General features: G+C 50.3%; 1 protein-coding gene across 3 annotated transcripts in view; it reads left to right on the forward strand.

The window, feature by feature from the left end:
* LOC126336374 (uncharacterized) overlaps nt 1-16,413 on the forward strand; it is a 137,273-nt gene that overhangs the window by 38,220 nt on the left and 82,640 nt on the right. The window contains exon 1 of one of the 3 annotated variants that reach the window (XM_049999983.1): nt 7,046-7,061. The exons of the other annotated variants lie outside the window; for them this stretch is intronic. The gene's annotated coding sequence lies outside the window, so the exon portion shown is untranslated. Of the gene's footprint in view, nt 1-7,045; nt 7,062-16,413 lie in introns of those variants that run through there. 3 annotated transcript variants of the gene reach the window in all.

Here is a 16,413-nt window from a genome sequence, read left to right on the forward strand (position 1 = left end):
AAATGGAAAAAAGAACACATTGACACCGGTGTGTCAGACCCACCCTACTTGCTCCGGACACTGCGAGAGGGCTGTACAAGCAATGATCACACGCACGGCACAGCGGACACACCAGAAACCGCGGTGTTGGCCGTCGAATGGCGCTAGCTGCGCAGCATTTGTGCACCGCCGCCGTCAGTGTCAGCCAGTTTGCCGTGGCATACGGAGCTCCATCGTAGTCTTTAACACTGGTAGCATGCTGCGACAGCGTGGACGTGAACCGTATGTGCAGTTGACGGACTTTGAGCGAGGGCGTATAGTGGGCATGCGGGAGGCCGGGTGGACGTACCGCCGAATTGCTCAACACGTGGGGCGTGAGGTCTCCACAGTACATCGATGTTGTCGCCAGTGATCGGCGGAAGGTGCACGTGCCCGTCGACCTGGGACCGTACCGCAGCGACGCACGGATGCACGCCAAGACCGTAGGATCCTACGCAGTGCCGTAGGGGACCGCACCGCCACTTCCCAGCAAATTAGGGACACTGTTGCTCCTGGGGTATCGGCGAGGACCATTCGCAACCGTCTCCATGAAGCTGGGCTACGGTCCCGCACACCGTTAGGCCGTCTTCCGCTCACGCCCCAACATCGTGCAGCCCGCCTCCAGTGGTGTCGCGACAGGCGTGAATGGAGGGACGAATGGAGACGTGTCGTCTTCAGCGATGAGAGTCGCTTCTGCCTTGGTGCCAATGATGGTCGTATGCGTGTTTGGCGCCGTGCAGGTGAGCGCCACAATCAGGACTGCATACGACCGAGGCACACAGGGCCAACACCCGGCATCATGGTGTGGGGAGCGATCTCCTACACTGGCCGTACACCTCTAGTGATCGTCGAGGGGACACTGAATAGTGCACGGTACATCCAAACCGTCATCGAACCCATCGTTCTACCATTCCTAGACCGGCAAGGGAACTTGCTGTTCCAACAGGACAATGCACGTCCGCATGTATCCCGTGCCACCCAACGTGCTCTAGAAGGTGTAAGTCAACTACCCTGGCCAGGTGGATATACACTGTACTAGTGCCGACATTGTGCATGCTCTGTTGCCTGTGTCTATGTGCCTGTGGTTCTGTCAATGTGATCATATGATGTATCTGACCGCAGGAATGTGTCAATAAAGTTTCCCCTACCTGGGACAATGAATTCACGGTGTTCTTATTTCAATTTCCAGGAGTGTAGGTGTGCACGCGGCTTTACAGGACTTCTGGTTGGGAACTGTCCTGAAAGTAACCGATTTGTCGCAGTTGGTTGTGTCGTTGGGTCGGAAACTGCTGCTCAAATTGCTGCTGCAGATGCAGTACGATGATCGAAAACCATATGCTGAACACAATGGTTTTCCCTTTCGGTAGTGCCACGTGGCCGCCCGGGTCCCGGTCTTCTTGCGACCGACCATTCTTTTGAGCACCGCTGCCGGCAATCATGTACAGTGGCTACATTCCTGCCAAGTCTTTCTGCCATATCGCAGAAGGAACATCCAGCTTCTCGTAGCCCTGTTACTGGACCTCGTTTAAACTCAGCGAGGTGTTAACAATGATATCTTTATCGCCTTAAAGGCATTCTAGACTAACATCAACTCATGACGTCCAATATCAGAGGTAACAAACGCTCACGACCGTTACAGCGTGTACTTAAAGCAGATCTGATTAGCACCCTCTTAGAGGCGCCACTAACGCCACTCTTACGCGATTGGCGCAAAATTTTTAAGGACATCGTCTTTCAGGTGTAGAAACACGCCTGCCAGTTTCCGTTTATGTCGCACAACTCCTCCATAGTATTGCAATTTTTTTCCGCCAATGTAGTACGGCGTGGCACCGCAGGGTGCTCTGAATAAAGCGCCACTGTCTCTGTGTCTACGTATTCTCTGCCACTTCGGTGTCAACTCTTGATATGACACCGCTCAGTTCAAAAGACTTCTTGCACACGTGATGTCATGTTGACCTCACACGCTGTATCGAAGACTGAAAAAACTGACATTCGTGTTCTTCGGGTTCAGAACGCGTGAAGCGGACATGAAGTTGAAATAAAAGACGAAAGACGTCGATTGGTGATTGAAGATGAACTCTAATTGAAGACATTCCCGTTTGCAAAAGAAATATCGTAAATAACTAGCTCGTAAAATTTCTTTTATATTTTATAAATCGCTGAGACTACTAATCCTTTTTGAAATATGTCTGTCGTTTCTATGGTTTTTATTGTGAGTGATAGTTTGTTTTACCAGATGATGAACGTATTTTGAATATTTGCTCGCATTTGCGAGTTTCATGCGTAATTTGTAAATTACTAACAATGACAACTCATTCTTAAGGCAGAGAGACAGAAAGAGAAAGAGAGAGAGAAAGAGAGAGAGAGAGAGAGAGAGAGAGAGAGAAATTTGTGGTAAGGACTATGGGGCCAAACTGCTGAGGCCATCTTTCCCTAGGCTTCCGCACTACGTAATTTAACTTAAACTAACCTACGCTAAGGACAACACACACACCCATGCCCGAGAGAGAACTCGAACCTACGACGGGGGAAGCCGTGCGAATCGTGCAAGGTACAAGGTACCTACCCGGCACGTCGGAGAGACAGAGAGAACGCGATAGAGAGAGAGAGACATAACAAGATTATTACAGAATATAATTCTATTAAATGAACAGGAAAATCTCCGAACCTTTTAGAAGCGTGAAAAACAGGTTTGGAAGTGGCACATCGCAAACCAGTGCTTTACACTTTGCAGATCGTAACTGAAGGACGGAACCAGAATTTTGTCAAACGGGGGTCTGGGTCCGATTTGTTAAAGAGGACCTTAAACACACACATGTTTTTAAGTTATTCATAAAATTTCCAGAAAGTACGATAAACTATTTTATTCCATAATTATATGATCTCGGAGGTTTCACCAAGCGGAGATACACTCTCGTTATTTAGGAGTGCTGTATTTTGGCAAACCACTTGGAGGCAGTCACGCTCCAATCTTCCTTCACAGCTTCAAATTCAAATGGTTCAAATGGCTCTGAGCACTATGGGACTTAACATTTGAGGTCATCAGTCTCCTAGAACTTAAAATTACTTAAACCCAACTAACCTAAGGATATGACACTCATCCATGCCCAGGCAGGATTCGAACCTGCGACCGTAGCGGTCGTGCGGTTCCAGGCTGAAGCGCCTAGAACCGTTCGGCCTCAACGGCCGGCCTTTCACAGCTTCCGAAATCATTTTACACTCTTTGTCTTTCAGTCTGCATTTGAGCTGAGCAAGTGATCAGTAACGGACGAGCGCAATTTTTTTACACCACTGATTAATATCGGCAGGGCTTTTGGAATTAAGAGATCTCTGTTCGACAGAGATGCTAGAACAATTTTTGGTGGCGAAAATCCAAAGGATCCGGAATTATTCCACCTTACACTTTCCCAAATTTCCCCATTCATGTATGCACTTCTCACTTCTTACAATCTAAGGAAGATTATTTTCTGCGTTAAAGAATGTCCTAGCGGACAAATGCTTGAGCCTAAATGAGGAGAATCTGGATTATTATTTATTTACCATATGGCTTTTAGTGCCGAGAGTTTACAAAGACGTGCTCGGCTCGCCTTCGATGCAACTCTTTTCATTTAAAAGCAGAGGGACTGCATCTTTAAGGGAATTGAAATTCTTCAGGAAAGAAAGGTATTCGCAAAGGAATTGGCTGTGACCCATAGTAAGGGACCAACCCCGGCGTTTGTCTAAACTGAAAATGGGAAACCACAGAAAAGCATATTCAAAGTTGTCCGCCCCCGGTAGCTGAGTGGTCAGCGCGACAGAATATCAATCCTAAGGTTCGATTCCCGGCTGGGTCGATTTTCTCCGCTCAGGGACTGGGTGTTGTGTTGTCGTAATCATCATTTCATCCCCATCGACGCGCAAGTCGCCGAAGTGTCGTCACATCGAAAGACTTGCAGCCGGCGAACGGTCTACCTGACGGGAGGCCCTAGTCACACCACATTCTTTATTTTCAAAGCTGCTGGCGGATGGATTCAAATCACCTCGCCTCCCGAATCCAGGTATTGCTAGCTCAGCGGCACATCACGCAGAGATACCCCAAGTTGGTGAAAATTTGGAAAAGCTGGCTGTCGTACATTGCTTTAAAATAAAATGCATCTGAACAAAAGACTGAATTCTGATGTCGAATTTTTTCATTTAATCGTGCATGTTTAGTCATATGATACTGCGTGAATGTATGTATATTTTAAGATGTAACTGTGCACGAAATTGCTGGGTTCAGGTATTACAGTATTACAAGAGCGTAAATAGATTTGGGATGAAAGGGGGATAGAGGTGTACAGAGCGTAGTCGGCTGGATGAATTCAAGCAGTCCGCTGAAAAACTCTTTTAGAAACGGACCATAGAATGTGCTGTCGTCACATACCCTTTCCACTCTCCACAAACCCCTTCTCATAGTTCCGTATCGGAAATGGTTTTCATAACTGAATAACGCTTAGGTGACCAGATTGGGCGATATTTTGCTATTCGGGCTCCTAGAATACAGAGCATATTTTTTAAACAAATGTAACCATCGCCGTTTGAACGATATTTTTGTTAATCAACTCGATTTTTGGGCGACATAGACAATTCCAAGTGTATTTTTATGCACTGATTTTAATTTAATGTTATTTGTAACGATATTTACCGCGCCCTGCCTTGTAAAATACTGAAGTATTGCAACCTCAGACTCATGATGGATGTCCGGCACATAGCTCGCGTGCGGTTGAAGCGGTATTGAATAGCATATTTCATGACATGTGGATTGGTCGTCGAAGCACTATACCATTGTCCGCACGTTCACCGGATCTGACGTCACCAGATTTCTTTCTGTGGGGAAAGTTGAAGGATACTTGCCGTCGTGATCCACCGACAACGCCTGATAACATGCGTCAGCGCATTGTCAACGCATGTGGGAACATTACAGAAGGCGAACTACTCGCTGTTGAGAGGAATGTCGTTACACGTATTGCCAAATGCATTGAGGTTGACGGACATAATTTTGAGCATTTATTGCATTAATCTGTCATTTACAGGTAATCACGCCGTAACAGCATGCGTTCTCAGAAATGATAAGTTCACAAAGGTACATGTATCAAATTGGAACAACCGAAATAAAATGTTCAAACGTACCTACGTTCTGTATTTTAATTTAATAAACCTACCTGTTACTAACTGTTCGTCTAAAATTGTGAGCCACATGTTTGTGACTATTGCAGCACCATCTATCACAAAGCGAAAAAAGTGATCCAACTAAAACATTCATTTTTTTACGTATTACACGAGTATGTAATAAGGGGTTCCTATTAAAAAAAAAAAAGCAGTTGATATCAGTTTGACCTATAGGAGCGCCATCTAGCGGGCCAAACATAGCGCCATCTGGTTTCCTCGTTCAAATTAGACAAGTTTCGTTCTTTGTAGTTTTTTTCGTTTGTCGCTTATTTCGTGATATATTTGGCGGTCACGATCAATGGACCACCCTGCATATATTATTTTCATTTTCACCACGTTGTTGTTGTTGTTGTTGTGATCTTCAGTCCTGAGACCGGTTTGATGCAGCTCTCCATGCTACTCTATGCTGTGCAAGCTTCTTCATCTCCCAGTAACTACTGCAGCCTACATCCTTCTGATTCTGCTTAGTGTATTCATCTCATGGTCTCCCTCTACGATTTTTACCCTCCACACTGCCCTCCAATACTAAATTGGTGATCCCTTGATGCCTCAGAACATGTCCTACCAACCGATCCCTTCTTCTAGTCAAGTTGTGCCACAAGCTCCTCTTCTCCCCAATTCTATTCAATACCTCCTTATTAGTTACGTGATCTACCCATCTAATCTTCAGCATTCTTCTGTAGCACCACATTTCAAAAGCTTCTATTCTCTTCTTATCTAAACTGTTTATCGTCCACGTTTCACTCCCATACATGGCTACACTCCATACAAATACTTTCAGAAACGACTTCCTGACACTTAAATCTATACTCGATGTTAACAAATTTCTCTTCTTCAGAAACGCTTTCCTTGCCATTGCCAGTCTACATTTTATATCCTCTCTACTTCGACCATCATCAGTTATTTTGCTCCCCAAATAGCAAAACTCCTTTACTACTTTAAGCGTCTCATTTCCTAAACAATTCCCTCAGCACCACCCGACTTGTACAGACACTTAAAAGATGGCGGTTCATGCCAAACTGAAGTTTCTGTGCACGCAATCAATTTAAGTCGAATAATTCGATAGTGGCGCGGACTAGTGACAAATTCTTACACACCGTTTTAGATACGCAGCATTGCAGTTGTGTAAAGGGGACTTGGTTACACTCGCCAAGACAAGTGAGAAAGAAAAGTTTCGTGTAATTCCGCTTTGCAGATATGCAGTGCTGTGTAGTGGAGCGTTAGGCCTACCCTCGTGACGTACGCGCCGCGGTCTGTGTTGCTCGTGGGCCTCGAGTCGGCTTATCCGCCCCCACTTCGCGAACGCTCGGTGCCGTGTAGTCCCCACGGGAAATCAATATGTAAGTGAAATGGTACCCGGTAAAGGTCCAAACTTTCCCGCGTGCTATCGACAGCTTGCCCGCATTTAGACGCGCAGTCGAGAATTATTAAACCCGTCTGAAATAGTTACTCGGCCCGCGCCGGAGAACTCTGCTAGCACTCGTAAGAGCTACAGTGTCACGTACTGTGACGTACGCGCCGCGGTCTGTCTTTCTCGTGGGCCTCTTGAAGTCTTGTTAACTGAGTGCTACCCCAATCTGGGGGTTTCGGGCAACACCCTCCCGCCGCCGTGAGGGTCCCTACGGGCGGACAGCGTGACGTCATAGACTGCAGGTGGTCTGGGCTGAGCAACAGGCGGGAGAGGGCGTCTCGCCGTTCGCCGGCGATCGATAGAGGCGTGGCGAGCCGCGGGGCAGCAGCGCCCGCAGGGAAGTTAGCACGCCGCCGCCGCCGCCGACACATCCCGTAGTGTAGTGCCTCGCCGCTCCGCTCTCCGTGGCCTGGGAATGGCTCCGATCCGTGGCTCGCTTCGGGAGGTGAGCTGTAGGTTTTAAAATAGGGCAGCCACAGCTAAAGTAAGTATAATCAATTATTCAAAATGACAGTCACAGCCAGCCGGGGTGGCCGAGCGGTTCTAGGCGCTACAGTCTGGAACAGCGCGACCGCTACGGTCGCATGTTCGAATCCTGCCTCGGGCATGGATGTGTGTGATGTCCTTACGGTAGTTAGGTTTGAGTAGTTCTAAGTTCTAGGGGACTGATGACCTCAGAAGTAAAGTCGCATAGTGCTCAGAGCCATTTGACCCATTTGGCAGTCACAATCGCATTATATATTTTGCCGCCAGCCGGTTTCAACCCGCGATGGGGTCTTCTTCAGGGCAATTTACACTGTAAAGTTGTAATACTAGTAAGTTATCATGTACGTAATCTACAAGCAATTAGTCAAAGTTAGCCGTGGATTAGCCGAGCGGTCTAAGGCGCTGCAGTCATGGACTGCAGGGCTGGTCTGTAATAAAAAAACTGAGTTAATCGATCAACAATGAACTTAAACGGATGTCTTACGACGTCCGCCCCGAGTAGATGCAACGAACAAAATAATAATAATATAATAATAATAATAATAAAGCAGCCGGGACGGTAGCTCGGCGTGTTCGGTCAGAGGGTTAGCAGCCCTCTGTTATAATAATAATAATAATTATCGATCAACAACGAACTTAAACGGGTGTCTTAGGACGTCCGCCCCGAGCAGATACAACGAACGAAAGCGAACAAAATGCGATATTTTTTAAAAAAAAAAAAAAAAGCTGTCTAAGACGTTGCAGGCATGAAATGTGCGGCTGGTCCCGACGGAGGTTCGAGTCCTCCCTCGCATGGGTGTGTGTGTTTGTCCTTAGGATAATTTAGGTCAAGTTGTGTCTAAGCTTAGGGACTGGTGACCTTAGCCGTTAAGTCCCATAAGATTTCACACACATTTGAACATATTTTTTTAGTCAAATTTACATAAATAAATAGATTTTTATACTCATTTGGTCACTCGCTGGAGGTGACCCTTCCTGTGCACGGTTGGTAGCTATGCATGATTGGTTTTTTTTTTTTTCCTTTATTGTGATTTTAATACCTGTGACAAACAGGTAGGCCGGCAGCGGACCAAGTATGCCGCTCTTCGGCCTCAGAGTATACACAGAACAGAGATGAGTGAGATATAAAAACAATCAAGACGGCGGGGTACAAACAGTAGACAAAACAGAGTTAAAACGGAGTCGGTCACGTGCGTAGCACAATGGATAAAAGCGGAGAAACACGGTGCACAAACGCAGATGGCAGATGGCCACACGTGAACCAGCGGAGCACAAACGACGAAACACAAACACACTGCAGGAGAGTCGAGGCACAAACACATGCGATGGTCTTCGGCGTAGGACGATGAAAGTAACTGATGGAAGACAGCAGAGTCGTGGCCTGCCAAGGGGAAAAGGTGTGGGGAAGAGGAGAGAGAGGGGGAGGGGAAGATGCCAGTGGAGGAGAGGGATGGAGGAGAAGGGGGAGGGTAGGGGGAGTGGAAGCCCAAGGAGAAAGGGGAGGGGAGGGAGGGAGAGAAGGGAGAGAGGGTGCCCACAGGAAAAGGAGAGGAGAGGGAAGGTAAGGCTCAAAGTTGGTAGGAGGGGTAGATGGAGGGGAGGAGGGCATCATCAGGGAGGGGGAGTTGACGGAAGCCACCGAGGGAGAGGGTGTGGAGGGTGTAAAGATGGAGAGCAGGTGGGATATAGGAATGCAGGCGCGGCAGCGGGTTGGGGTGGGAGAGGATGGGAGAGACAAGAGGGTGTGGAGGATCAAGCTTGCGGGAGGTGTAGAGGATCCGTAACCGTTCGAGGAAAAGGAGGAGGTGCGGAAAGGGAATCAGGTCATAGAGGATCCGCGTGGGGGAAGGGAGACGGATGCGATAGGCGAGGCGGAGCGCATGGCGTTCTAGGATCTGAATGGACTTGTAGAAGGTAGGAGGGGCAGAGATCCAGGCGGGATGAGCATAGCAAAGGATAGGACGGATGAGGGACTTGTAGGTGTAGAGGATGGTGGAAGGGTCCAGACCCCATGTACGGCCAGAAAGGAGCTTAAGGAGGCGGAGGCGGGAGCGTGCCTTGGCTTGGATCGTCCGGAGATGTGGGTTCCAGGAGAGGCGACGGTCGAGGGTGACACCAAGGTACTTGAGAGTAGGTGTGAGGGTGATGGGACGGCCATAAATAGTAAGATAGAAATCAAGGAGACGGAAGGAACGAGTGGTTTTGCCTACAATGATCGCCTGGGTCTTGGAAGGATTGACCTTGAGCAACCACTGGTTACACCAAGTGGTGAACCGGTCAAGATAGGATTGGAGAAGGTGCTGGGAGCGTTGCAGGGTGGGAGCGAGGGCAAGGAAGGCAGTGTCATCGGCGTACTGGAGAAGGTGTAGGGGAGGTGCAGGTGGAGGCATGTCTGCCGTGTAAAGGAGGTAGAGAAGAGGGGAAAGGACGGAACCTTGGGGCACACCGGCGGAGGGGTAGAAGGTGTAGGAATCAGTGTTGTGGATGGTGACATAGGAAGGACGGTGGGAAAGGAAGGAAGCGACCAGACGGACATAGTTGAGAGGAAGAGCAAAGGTTTGGAGCTTGAAAAGGAGACCGGAATGCCACACACGGTCATATGCGCGTTCGAGGTCGAGGGAAAGGAAGATGGCGGAACGACGGGAATTGAGTTGTTCGGAGAGGAGGTGAGTGAGGTGAAGGAGGAGGTCATCGGCTGAGAAGGACGGCCGAAAGCCACATTGGGTAGGGGGGAGGAGGCGGTGTTGGTGAAGGTGCTTGTGTAGGCGGCGGGTAAGAATGGATTCCAGGACCTTGCTGAAGACCGAGGTAAGGCTGATGGGACGGTAGGAGGAGACAGCGGAAGGCGGTTTGTCGGGCTTGAGGAACATCAGGATCCGGGAGGTTTTCCACAGGTCGGGGTAGTAGCCGGTGGACAGGACCACATTGTAGAGCCTGGCCAATGTGGAGAGGAAGGAGGCAGGAGCTTCACGGAGGTGACGGTAAGTAACACGATCGTGACCGGGAGCAGTGTTGCGTTTAGGGCGAAGTGTAGCAATGATATCTTGAGTGGTGATTGGGGTATTTAGTTCTGTGTGTGTGATGTTGTCCAAGTACTGGAAGCCAGGAGCAAGCGGGGGGACAGAGGTATCAGTTCGATCACGGACATCAGGAAAGAGGGAATAATCGAACTGGGGATCGTCAGGGATGGTAAGGATATCGGAGAGGTAGGAGGCGAAATGGTTGGCCTTACTAAGGGCATCAGGGAAGGGGTGGTCATCATGAAGGAGGGGGTAGTAGGGAGAGGGTTTAGATCCGGTAAGGCGGCGGAAGGCTGACCAGTACTTGGACGAGGTGATAGGTAAGGTGGCATTAAGACGGGTGCATGTCTGTCGCCAGTCCCGGCGTTTCTTTGCCGTGAGTAAGTTCCTGATGTGTCGCTGTAGTTGCCGGTGGCGTCGTAGTGTGTCCTGGTCACGTGTGTGAAGGAAGGCACGGTAGAGCCGGCGGGATTCACGCAGGAGAAGGACGGCCTGTGGGGGTAAGGTGGGGCGGTGCGGATGGATGGCAATGGTAGGGACGTGGGCCTCCACGGCCTCAGACAAGGTCTGCTGGAGAAAGGAGGCAGCACGGGTAACGTCATCAGGTTGGTGGTAGGTGAGGGGGTGGCTATCGACCTGGAGAGCAAGGGAGTCCCGGTAGGCATTCCAGTTGGCACGGGAGTAGTCATGGACATATTTCGGGGGAGGGTCATGGCGCGGGTCGGGACGGGGGCGACGACCGTCTGATACAGTGAGGAGGACAGGGAGATGGTCACTGCCAATGGGATCAAGGACGTCCACCGCTATGCGGCCAAGCAGGGTGGGGGAGGCTAGGACGACATCGGGAGTGGTATTGGATTCAGGGCGGGTGTGTTGGGGAATTGGAAGGACGTCGCCTTGGAGGGTGGCAAGGAACCGATGCCACCGCCTTAACTGGGCGGCAGAACGACTATGGATGTTAAGGTCGGCGGCGATCACGTAGGAGGAGAAGGTACGGTCGATGTGGGAAAGGAAGTCGAAAGGAATAGGTGCAGCGGGGCGGACATAGATGGTGGCACAGGTAAGGGTAAGGCCGGGGAAGAAGAGACTAAGGATCAAGTGTTCTGTGGGGTCAGGAAGGAGGGGTTGGAGCCGGACAGGGATCTGGCGGTGGTGGCCAATGGCAACTCCGCCACGCGCTATCTGGAGTGGATTGTCAGACCGGTGAAGGAGGTAGGGCGAGGTGTGGACGGTGTGGTGGGGCTGAAGAAAGGTTTCGTTCAGAAGGAAGGCATCCACACGGTGGGTCGTAAGGGTATGCATAAGGAGGTGCTTGTTGGTGGGAAGGGAGCGGATGTTATTGAACAGGATACGGTGCTGTCGTGCCATAATGGGAATTTAAACGAGGGTGTCGAGACGGGAGAAGGTGAAATGGGCCTGGTTGTGGGAATAGGTGGCGTAGGTGTTGAGGTGGAACACGGAACGGGCAGCGAGGGAAATCTGGTTGAGGGTGTGGGGACGCTGAAAGGGATGGACGTTCTGGAGCACTATTGTGACGAACCTGATGATGTCCTCTGCGGTGGGGGGAGGACGGAGGGAATTGCCAGGAGGGGTGGGGTCATCCAAAGGGCGGAGAGGAACAGTGAGTTCAGGAGCGGATGGAGGAGGTCGAGCCTTGCATTTCTGGGAGTAGGTAGGGTGTTGGAGGTTGCAGGTATTGCAGGAGGGAGGAGACTGAAGGTTGGGGCACTGCCGGAGGAAGTGCGCTTGCTTACAATGCGGGCAGACTGGGGCCTCGCGGCACTCTGATGTTGGGTGTGCGTTATAACGCAGACACCTCTGGCAGCGAATGGATTGTGGTGGGGAGCGGGAGGGGTCAACCTTATACCGGCGGTGGAAGAGGAGGGCACCCTCCTTAAGGAGATGGTCGATGGAGGGAGCGTGTTCGGAGAAAACTCGCATAAGGCGAGTGGGGCCCGCAGAGTTGAAAATGCGGCGAACAGCTCGCACCTCCAGGTACGGGTGGGCCTTCAACTCCGCCAGCACCTCTTCCTCCGTGATCGTCGGGCTAAGCCGAGTGATCACGGCGGTGAGGGTCGGCGGGCGACGTGGGGGTTGGGGTTGACGGGGGGAGGAAGGGGAAGGAGCAGGGGCAAGGGAGGCATTAGGTCCAAATCGGGTGAGAGGAATTCGGGAGAGGATGTCGGAGTGTAGGGTAGGGCTTGGGGAGGTGATCAAGACAGAGTCCCTACGGGGGGTAAGAAGGGAGATGGGGGCTGCAGGGAAGTATTGGCGGAGGAGCAAGGTCAGGTTGCGGGCCTCCAGGAGAGAGGGATCAGGACGGGAGAGGAGATACTTGTAGGAGGGGGAGTTAGAAGAGGAAGTAGAGGGGGCTGGAGGGGAGACATCCATGGCATCTAGGGGTGGGGGAGGGGGAAGATGCTGGGATTTCTTGGGTGCAGAGGAGGCGGGGGTGCCACTGGGACGCTTAACAGCGGGGACAGGATGGGAGGAGGCGTGGGGCACAGGAGTGACGGGGAGATGACGGGAAGCGGCAGGTCCCGGTGTCGGTGCTGGTGCTGGTGCTGCTGTTGGTGCTGCTGTTGGTGCTGCTGCTGGTTGTGGCGCTGCTGCAGGTGGTGGTGCTGGCGCCGGCGATGGTGCGGCATGGGTCGTAGCCCGACGAGACACAACCCTGGCAGGGGCCGCATGAGTGGTGTGGGGGAGTGGGGGAAAGGGGTCGTGTGTGGAGGCTTGGGGAGAAGGAGCAGGGGATGGGGCGACAAAGGGAGCTGGGGTGGGAAGGGTGAGGAGGGGCGGGATATAGTAGGACGGGGGCGACTGAGCACACCAAGTAAGAGTAGTGGCAGCGAGGGAGGGCGTCGTATAGACGATGGCGGTGGTAGTGGCGGTGGTGGTGGGGGTGGTCATGATGGCAGTAAGGAAAACTGGAAACACAGAAAAGAAGAATGGGGACAGACAAGGGACAAAGTCAGGAACAGATTACAGATGACAGATGAGAGACGTCGAGGAGCGAAAGGAGGAAGGCAAAGACGAAGACGAGAATAGCGACGACAACGAAAGCAGGAGAGGAAGACGAAGCACTGGGTCCTGGCGGCGGCGGCGGCGGCGGCGGCGGCGGGGGCCGGAAGCTGCGGCGGCGGCGGCGGCGGCGGCGGCGGCGGGGGCCGGAAGCTGCGGCGGCGGCGGCGGCGGCGGCGGCTGGGTCCGGAAGCTGCGGCAGGGTCCGGCGACGACTGCTACTGCAAAACTGGCGGCACTGGAAACTGCTGCTGCTGCTGCTGCTGCTGCTGGCGGTTCCGGAACTGCGACTGCGACTGCGACTGCGACTGCGACTGCGACTTCTGCGAAGCCCTAGCACTTCGATACGTAGCAGTACTCTGCAAGGTATCGAAGGGCGGAACTCTTCCGAGGTCCGCCGAAGAATGCATGATTGGTTATCTGCATGAGCTTAAATAACGGCCAACAACACGTGGGCAGACGGTAACGCCCTCCACGCTGACCAACGGTAGTTAACATGCGTAAGCAAGAAATCGTAAATTTTAAAGTTTGTTCCAGATTTGGACAAGAAATATCTCTAAATGTTACAAGATGTCCATCATGGGTCCCTTCTGGGCCACATGAAATACCCTTAGATTCTCTTCTGTATTAATTTCTGTGTGTTTCCAAATAGCGATTTATTGCGTGCTATTCCCGTGGTATGTTCTTTGAACCTAGTTTTAAAATTTCTCCCTGTCTTTATTTACTATGCTTTGTATTGCAACCGGAACAAACTTTAAAATTTACGATTTCTTGCTTAAGCATGTAACTACCGTTGGTCACCGTGGAGGGCGTTACCGTCTGCCCACGTGTTATTGGCCTTTATTTAAGCTCACGCAGAGAGCCAACCAAGCAAGGTTACCAACCGTGCACAGGCAGGGTGAGGACTCCAGGGAGCGACCAAATGGGTATAAAAATCTATTTATTTATGTAACTTTGGCTAATTCCTTGTAGATTACGTACATGATTACTTACTAATATTGTAACTTTACAGTATAAATTGCCCTGAAGATGACCCCATCGCAGGTTGAAACTGGTTGGCGGCAAAATAAATAATGAGATTGTCATTTTGAATAATTGATTATAAGTAAATTAATCGCTGTTATCTCCACACTGTTGTCTAAAAAAAAAAAAAGTAGTTACAGTAACCGACTGACCATTCCTTCAAGACACTGAGGTCACATAAAGTCGCGTGATGCCTCCTAATACCGTCCTTTTGCCCAGCGTACTGCGATAGCTTGATACGGCAAGGGCTCAACAAGTCGAAATTTCTCTGCAGAGACAATGAGCCACGCTGCCCTCCATAATAGCCAAGTGTCACAGTGCAGGATTTTGCGCATGAATTGACCTCTCGATTACGCCCCATAAATGTTGGATGGGATTTATGTCGGGCGGTCTGGGTGGCCAAAGCATTTGCTCGAATTGTCCAGAACGTTCTTCAAACCAATCGCGAAAGAAGATATGCGCGGAAAAGCGGGCTAACCTAAAATTGTAAAAACTTAGAGATAAGTGTTGCCATCTGTTTCACTCCACTTGACACTGGTCTGATCCCTAAATATCACATTAGGATAATTAGGGGTAAGACCAATGGCAGGGAAGCGGCCTTGCCGCAGTGGATACACCGGTTCCAGTGAGATCGCCGAAGTTAAGCGCTGTCGGGCGAGGTCGCCACTTGGATGGATGACCATCCAGGCCGCCATGCGCTGTTACCATTTTTCGGGTGCACTCAGCCTCGTGATGCCAATTGAGGAGCTACTCGACCGAATAGTAGCAGCTTCGGTCAAGACTACCATCATAACGGCCGCGAGAGTGGTGTGCTGAACCCACGCGCCTACTATCCGCATCCGAGGATGACACGGCGGTCGGATGGTGCCGGTAGGCCACTCGTGGCCGGAAGACGGAGTGCTAAGACCAATGTCAATTTTATAGTACCCTTACATAGCGACAGATGGCAACGGTTAACTCCAAGCTTTTACATTTGAGGGTTAGCGTGTTTTTCCGCGCATGTCTTCGATTGTGGCCCGGTGACTTAGCGCACACTCATCCGTAAAAATTTCATCGTTGTTTGGCTGCAGGTGGTCTTCAGATAGCCCAGCGTAGCCATTTTCAGTCAGTGATCGGTTCAGTTGGACCAGAGGACCCAGTCCATTCCATGTAAACACAGGCTACATCATTACAGAGCCACCACCAGCTTGCACAGTCTCTTGCTGACAACTTGGGTCCGTGGCTTCGTAGGGTCAGCTCTACATTCGAACCCTACCATGACTTCTTTTCAACTGAAGCTGGTATTCATGTGACTAAGCCACGGTATTTGAATCGTCTAGCGTCCAGCCGATGTTGCCACGAGCCCAGGAGAGGCGCTACAGGCAATGTCGTGCTGCCATAGCCCGTGAAGGGCAAATTTCGCCGCACTGTCGTAACGGATACGTTCGTCGTGCGTCTCACATTGATTTCTGCGGTTATTTCACATGCATTGTTGCTTGTCTGTTAGCACTGACAATTGTATGCAAACGGCACTGCTCTCGGTCGTCAAGTGAAGACCGTCGGCCACTGCGTTGTCCGTGGTGAGAGTTAAAATGGCTGGGATTTGGTATTCTCGGCACACTCTTGACACCGCGGATCTCGGAATATTGAATTCCCTGACGATTTCCGAAATGGAATGTCCCATTCGTCTAGCTCCAACTACCATTCTGCGTTCAAAGTGTGTTGATTCCCGACTTGCGCCCATAATCACGTCGGAAGCGTTTTCACATGAACCACATGAGTACAAATAACAGCACCACCAATGCACTGCCCTTTTCTACTTTCTCTACGTGATATTGCCGCCATCTATATATGTGCAGTAGCTGTATATGTTGAAGTCGGCTACAGTCTCACACGAGTTTCGCAGCTTTTTATATTTCATTTTGTGGTGTATATCTGTACAGATATTTTCATAAATTAATACCTTAATAATGAGAGAATAAAGTTTTGTGAGATACTTTCAAGCACTGAGTGAATAGATTTAAATAAGGCAGAAAATATTATGTATCTAGTTAGCAAACCAGGTGTGGATCACATATGCCCCACAAAGAAAGGGCTTATTCGGATCAACAATCAAGATTTGTAATTTCATACCAAAAGATAGTTATTTACAATGTTGTGACATATACACTATTGGCCATTAAAATTGCTACACCAAGAAGAAATGCAGAGGAAAAACGGGTATTCATTGGAGAAACATATTATACTAGAACTGACATGTGATTACAT

This window comes from Schistocerca gregaria, chromosome 2 (genome assembly GCF_023897955.1).
Source record: "Schistocerca gregaria isolate iqSchGreg1 chromosome 2, iqSchGreg1.2, whole genome shotgun sequence".
Taxonomy (NCBI): domain Eukaryota; kingdom Metazoa; phylum Arthropoda; class Insecta; order Orthoptera; family Acrididae; genus Schistocerca; species Schistocerca gregaria.